General features: G+C 53.9%; 1 protein-coding gene across 1 annotated transcript in view; it reads right to left on the bottom strand.

Moving 5' to 3' along the window:
- CGN (cingulin) overlaps positions 1–6,134 on the bottom strand; it is a 29,489-nt gene extending 23,355 nt beyond the window's left edge. Inside the window, exon 1 of the mRNA XM_039246249.1 lies at positions 6,046–6,134. The gene's annotated coding sequence lies outside the window, so the exon portion shown is untranslated. The remainder of the gene's footprint in view (positions 1–6,045) is intronic.
- Positions 6,135–6,552: the final 418 nt, after the last annotated feature.

Here is a 6,552-nt window from a genome sequence, read left to right as displayed (position 1 = left end):
AGATCCTGACCTGAGCCAAAGTCTGATGCTCAACCAACTGAGCCACCCAGGCGCCCCGTGGATTTGCATTTCTAACAAGTTCCCAGATGATACTGATAATTCAGATCTTGAGACCCACTGACTCGGAACAATCCATTTCCTCTAATACAGTCCTAGTGGGCTTGGCTTTGTCAAGAGTTTAAAAAAAAAAATTTTTTTTTTATGTTTACTTTTGAAAGAGACAGAGTGTGAGCGGGGAAGGGGCAAAGGGAGAGAAGGAGACACAGAATCTGAAGCAGGATCCAGGCTCTGAGCTGTCAGCACAGAGCCCAATGCGGGGCTCAAACTCAGGAACAGTGAGATCATGACCTAGGCTGAAGTTGGATGCTTAACCGGCTGAGCTGCCCAGGCGCCCAGGCTTTGTAAAGAGTTTAATGATTTCCCTTCATCTTCGCATGTACACATATACCATCCAACCCCAACCCCTACTGAACAGACAACCTCTATCCCAATGGATAAAAGGGGCCCTCCACTCCCAGAGCTCATTTAAAATAGAAGACCCCTAATGCTGTCCCATTTCTGGGACAATAGCAGAGATGCCTCTAGGTTGCGGAAACTGAGGGCTAAGTGAAGAAAGAGATGGGAGAGGAACTAGGTTTCTACATGTATCTTTTGTCCCTTTCAAATCTGGAACTATGTAAATGAATTGCTTATTCAAAAAAAGATTTAAATAACTTTCAAGAGTGCCAGTCCAAGGGGCCCTAGGTTAGGCAGACTTGTCCCACCTGAGGGCCGAAGTGAAGACCACCCATGGACTAGTTCCTCGAGGCCACATTAGCCTGAGATTAGTGTCAACAAAAGGAATGTATTCTAGGTCTGCTCTGGCTCCAGGAACTGGGGAGGCAGGTTCTCCTCCTCCAAGCAAACAAACACCCTAGCTTCCCCAGCCCTGCGAGTCATCTCCCCCAGAGATTGGCACCAGTCCGGAGGTGGAGCACTAGTGTGGCAGACAGACACACAAATGTGCCCGGCCCAACCTCCCGGGGGGGGGGGGCGGGGGGGGGCCTTGGCCAAGGAAAGTTGGCAGGGGCTCCCTTCAGGGAACTTAGGAATGCTGGGACGCCTGCCGCCATTGTAGCCCCTGGGCGGCTGGGGCCCCTGAAAGAGCCGCGCATTCCCAGCCCTTCCCCTCCAGAGAAAGGAAGGAACTGGGAGGGAGGAGCCCTTATTGGCAATGGTTCTTCCCCTTCTTAGTTTTGATACGCCATTGGAGGGGTCCATGAAAGTAATGCACCTCCCCCTCCCTCCCCCCCGCCGCCCCAGGAAACAGTCCATAGAACCTCAAGAGTTTCATGAACACCTCAAAGCTACCCTGAACTAAAGGACCCCACTCAGGCACCAGGAGAGGACTTGAAACAACCTCAGATACTCCAAACAGAAGGACATTTAGTTGGCAGGATCCTTTGTTAGAATTCGAGTAAAAGATGGACCAGAAAAGAAGCTATGAGGCAAATGGGCCAGTTCTCCAAAGGGCTTATCTAGTAGGAAAGGAATCCAGCCCCACTCTTCATTTGATGTATATAACCTTGAGCAAATCACAATTTTTCTGAGCCTCAGTTTCCTCATCTGTAAAACAGGTATAATAATAATGCTTCATAAGGTAGTATCTGTGAGAATTAAACAATAATTACATGTACACAAAGTTTATCAAGTTTGGGGCCCCTGGGTGGTTCAGTCGGTTAAGTGCCTAGCTCTTGATTTCAGCTCGGATCACAATCTCTGGGTTCATTGGTTTGAGCCCCACATCGGGCTCTGTGCTCAGTGGGAGCTGCTTGGCATTCTCTCTCTCTCCCTTTCTCTCTCTGCCCTTCCTTGTGCTCTCCCCCTCTCAAATAAATGAATGGGGAAAAAAATTTATCAGGTTCTACACTTCAGATTTTTGCATTTTATTTACTTACATTCCACTTTAATAAAAAGAGGGAGAATGACAAGATATGAAACATGAGGGGCGCCTGGGTGGCTCAGTCAGTTAAGCGTCTGACTTTGGCTCAGGTCATGGGATCTCACAGCCCATGGATTCGAGCCCCACGTCGGGCTCTGTGCTGACAGCTCAGAGTCTGGAGCCTGCTTCAGATTCTGTCTCCCTCTCTCTCTCTGACCCTCCCCCATGTCTCTCTCTCTGTCTCTTGAAAAATGAATAAACATTTTAAAAAAAGAAAATGCAAAAAGAAACACGAGACATCCCTAGCAGTGTATGCCTGTCACAAAGCTGATAACAAATGTTACCCTGAGTACATGCTGTTCCTTCCAACAGGACCTTCCTGGCTTCACCTGCTTCACAGAAGAATGTCACTTCCTCAAAGCCTTTCCCAAGCGACCCTCCCACAAACTAGGTCAGAACCACGTTATATGCTCTATAGTTGTCCTTCAATGAATTTGTCTCAGTTTTTTTTTTTAATTTTATTATTTATTTTGGGGAGAGAGAGAGAACATGAATGAGAGCATAAGCAGGGAAGGAGCAGAGAAAGGGGGAAAGAGAATCCCAAGCAGGCTCAATGACAGGGCAGAGCCTGATGCAGAGCTCCATCTCATGAACTGTGGGACCACGATCTGAGCCGAAATCAAGAATCAGATGCTTAACTAACAGAGCCACCCAGGTGCCCATCAGTTGTTGTTTTTTTGTTTGTTTGTTTTAAGATTTATTTTGGGGGCACCTGGGTGGCTCAGTCAGCTGAGCATTAAAAAAAATGATAGTGATTCTCTTTCCCTCTCTATCTGCTCCTCTCTCTCTAAAATAAAAAAAAATTAATTTTAAAAATATTTTATTTTTAAGTAATCTCTACACTCAAAGTGGGGCTCGAACTTACCACCCAAGACCAAGTTTGCATGCTCTCCTGACTGAGCCAGCCAGGTGCCCCTGCCTCAGTTTATTTTTATAGATTTATTAGGGTGATGATCTGTTTCCTGTCTGTCTCCTCCGCTGGATTATAAACTCCTGGAGGACAAAGATCAGGGCTCTCAGCTGACTCCAGCAGCCCCAGGGCCAGGCGACATAATACATGTCAATAAATATTTGTTAAAGGTCGGATCCTGAACCAAAGCAGACTCTCCCAGCAGTAGGGAGATCTGCCCAATGATCCCTCACTGCCGTTTCTCGTTGGAGAGCTGTCCCTGGCCCGGACCTCCTCCCCCCGTTCAACTGTAATTTTGGAACCAGATGTGCCTAGACTGCGGGCTCTCAGAAGTCACATGATTTATTCATAACGCTGCTCTGCTCTGTCAGGACATCTACGGATCTTCCAGATCAAGGAGCTCCGGACTCCCAGCAGTGTGCACAGCCCCTCACCCACACGAGAGCACTGAACATGCCCCTGGTCCCGGTGACTCTTTAACCTCAACCACTGTTAGACCCAGGACAGGTGGGTCAGGGGCCAGCAGGGCTGAAGTGATCTTTGGGATGGGTCAAAAAGCAGGGCTCTAAATGATTCAACGTGGAAAACCCGAAACCTATCTGCCTTCAGTTACAGAGGACAGCAGGGCGTGGCCGGGGCAGCCAGGCAGCGCCAGGTCTTAGGAAACCCCAGGGGCAGGTAAACAGCCAGCTAGTGCCAAGCAACATGGAGTAGAGAGCCGTCCTTCTCACTGCCTGCCCCTGTTTTTCCCTCCTCTGGCATGTACCCAGGCCACTCCTCACCAAATGTACTCTGGGAAGAGCCCAGGCCACGAGTTAAGTCAGTTTCATCTGTCTGCCTCTGCCTTTCCTGCCCCAAAGGAGAGGGAGGATACTCTGCACCTGTACCTGACAGCCACTTCTCCCCGAGTTACTCATTAGCCCGCTCTGCCCCAAATCCGTCACCTCTGGCCCAGCCATAAGCATCTGGCTTCCAACTAGGAGTGACAGTCTCTCGACTTCTGGCAAGAAGCGGGGGTGGGGAGGTCTGGGGTGTGCAGAGAAAGAACTGATACAAGCCATATGCTAGATGCTCTGTAACTGGCAGATTTAGACAATGGAGAAAGGTAGAGAGATTAGACTCTCCTCAGAGATAAAGGGAAGCAAATGGCCAAAACAGAACAGGACAGCTCAGTGACCTTGATCAATCGGCTATTTTCTCAGAAGGAGTTACAAAGACAAGAAGGTTCCCTGTGGATCAAAAAGAACCACCTCAAGTGGACTCCTGGCTCAGTCCACTGAAAAAAAAGAAACCTGAGAGCCAGGCTAGAGCAGCTTGGCCAGTAGAGGAAAACACAATGACGAACTGGGCCCTGCAAACTGGCTGGACTGGTTTGAGAGGCAAGGGGAAGGGGAGGGCCAGGAAGGCTCCACTGGCAGCTCGTAAAGCAGACCAGAGAAACTCCACGCCACAGAGGACAAGGGGCAAAACCATGGGCAGGGACTGTCCAGCCTAGATGCCAAGGCCAAGGCTGTAAAGGAGGAGGCATAAGGTAGAGAGAGAACAGGAAGGAGTAGAGGCACAAAGAATCTGGTGAGTGACAGACCGGTGCATGATAGGAAGACTCTCTGTCCCATACCCCTCCCTCTCAAGTTCCCAAAGTTGCATTCCTGATCCCACATTCGCCCTGGCCAACTCCCTGGCCCTTAGTTCTCCCCTCCCCTGCATGTAAAGCAGCAGCCCTCCCCTCCCCTGGCCTCCTACCAGGCTGATGGCATGCAGGTCGGCCTAAGGAAAGAAGACAGGGTTCTAGGAAGCCAGAATCCTCGTAGGACCAGGCAAATCTCTGGATTAGCAGTCCCCTAGAACCAGACCCCCACTCCCAAATATCCAGGATGAAAGAAGAGGTGCAAAGGCGCGCGTGCAGGCAGCCTGTGGACAACATAGTTGCTAATTATTTCCCAATTACATCTTTCCTCGGGCAGGGCATCAAAGGGGCCAACCTAAGATTGGCTCTGGCTCCTTTACCTGCCCAAGGCAAGGAAATCTGCCTCAGAAGTCTCATCTGGGCCCCAGGGTGCAGCTCTCATCCAGCCTGGAGACCCAGAGGTGCTAACTCCCCTAGTCTTGCGGTTTCCTAAGGAGTCCTGCCTAAGACCCACACGCAGGTGCCTACTGCCAGTGTGACAGCCATCACGGTCAGGGACGCTCAGTGGGGTTTCGAAGAGTAACGGGCCTCTTCTAGGAGGCATCAGGGAAAATGGTGAGGCTCCCAAACCTCACCCAACGGCCTCATCTAGAACCCAGAAGAAAGTATGTGTGCTTGGGGGGAGGGTTTGACATTAGCCCCCCGAAAGAGTTAGAAAGTATTTCTACAAACGTTGTAGGCCTAGGGATCCAGGCTTCCGCATAACCCTCCTCCGAGAGCAAGCACTCTCTCAAGAAGACAAAATTCTCCCAGGCACGAAAGCGAAGCGGGATGGAAACGGACAAGCTTCGTTTCACACCTAGCAGAGATGGGGGTGCCTTCTTGTTCCCCCACTCAGCGTGTTCACACCTGTAGGTGAGTGGTCACAGCGAGACGACTGAGAGGGCGGTCCGGGGGAAGGAGCACCTCCGGACACCTTCCCCCTAACGACTCCGAGCCGGTCCCCTTCCCACCAGAGACGACAAGCTCCTTCCCCCCGAGTACCAAGGGCTCCGAGAAAGTCTGCCCCCAGGTCAGCAGCTGACCTCCAGAGAGAACCAGGCCCTGCAACTCTCTCCTGTCCCGGGAGCAGGCTTGGACTCAGCTGCCCCTCACCTGGCGCAGGCCGAGGCAGCTGCCCCTGGTACTTTCGAGCTCTGGTGCCTCTCCCCTGGCACAGTCCGAGGAATCTGCCCCTGGTACCTTCGAGCTCAGGTGCTCCTCCCCTGGCGCAGTCTGAGGCACCTGCCCCTGGTACCTTCGAGTTCAGGTGCCCCTCCCCTGGCACAGTCCCAGGCAGCTGCCCCTGGTATCTTCGGGCCGCAGCCAGCTCGTCATCAGTACCCCCACCCCGGCTTCACGTTCCCTCCTCCTCTCTCCTTTCTGCACCAGTACCCTGGGAGAGGGGCTCTCAGGTCGCCTCGCGCCCCGCCCCTCGCCCCCCAGGGGCGCACCTGAAGGCCCGCTGGCCCCTTGGCGTCCACTCACCGCAGCCGGGCTCGGCGCTCCCGGGCTCGAGCTCGGGCTCGCGCTCCGGCAGAGCTGCACGCGCGGCTCGCGGGCCCTCCCCCTGCGGCCCCGTGCGCTCCCTCCGTCCCCCTCCCGGCACCGCGCGCCGCCAACCTGTTACTCCCCTCCGGAGCTCCACCCCCATTGGCCGTCACCACCCGCCCCGCCCTCCCCTTCCCCTGGTTGGTCCTTTTCCCGAGGGGGCGGGGCTGTCCGCCCTAGGGACGGGGGCCGGGGGTCGCGGGCCGCGGTGGGCGCGCCGGGTCACGTGGGCTGGCGGGCCGCAGGAGGCCATGTTGGGGGCTCCGCCCTGCCCGGGTAGCCACGCACGGCAGCATCTTGTGGCCTCGGCAGCCCCCCGCCCTGTTCCGCGGGGGTCGCCGTCTACACCGCCTTCTGCCCTCACCGGTCTCCGCAGAGACCGCGTTGCTCTGCTGTGCCTTTGCCGAGGGTGCCTCCCCGCGCCTGCGGCGCCGGCGCTCCGCG

Source organism: Hyaena hyaena, unplaced genomic scaffold (genome assembly GCF_003009895.1).
Source record: "Hyaena hyaena isolate Hyena2069 unplaced genomic scaffold, ASM300989v1 scaffold_284, whole genome shotgun sequence".
Lineage (NCBI taxonomy): Eukaryota > Metazoa > Chordata > Mammalia > Carnivora > Hyaenidae > Hyaena > Hyaena hyaena.
This window is presented reverse-complemented; position numbering and strand designations above follow the sequence as displayed.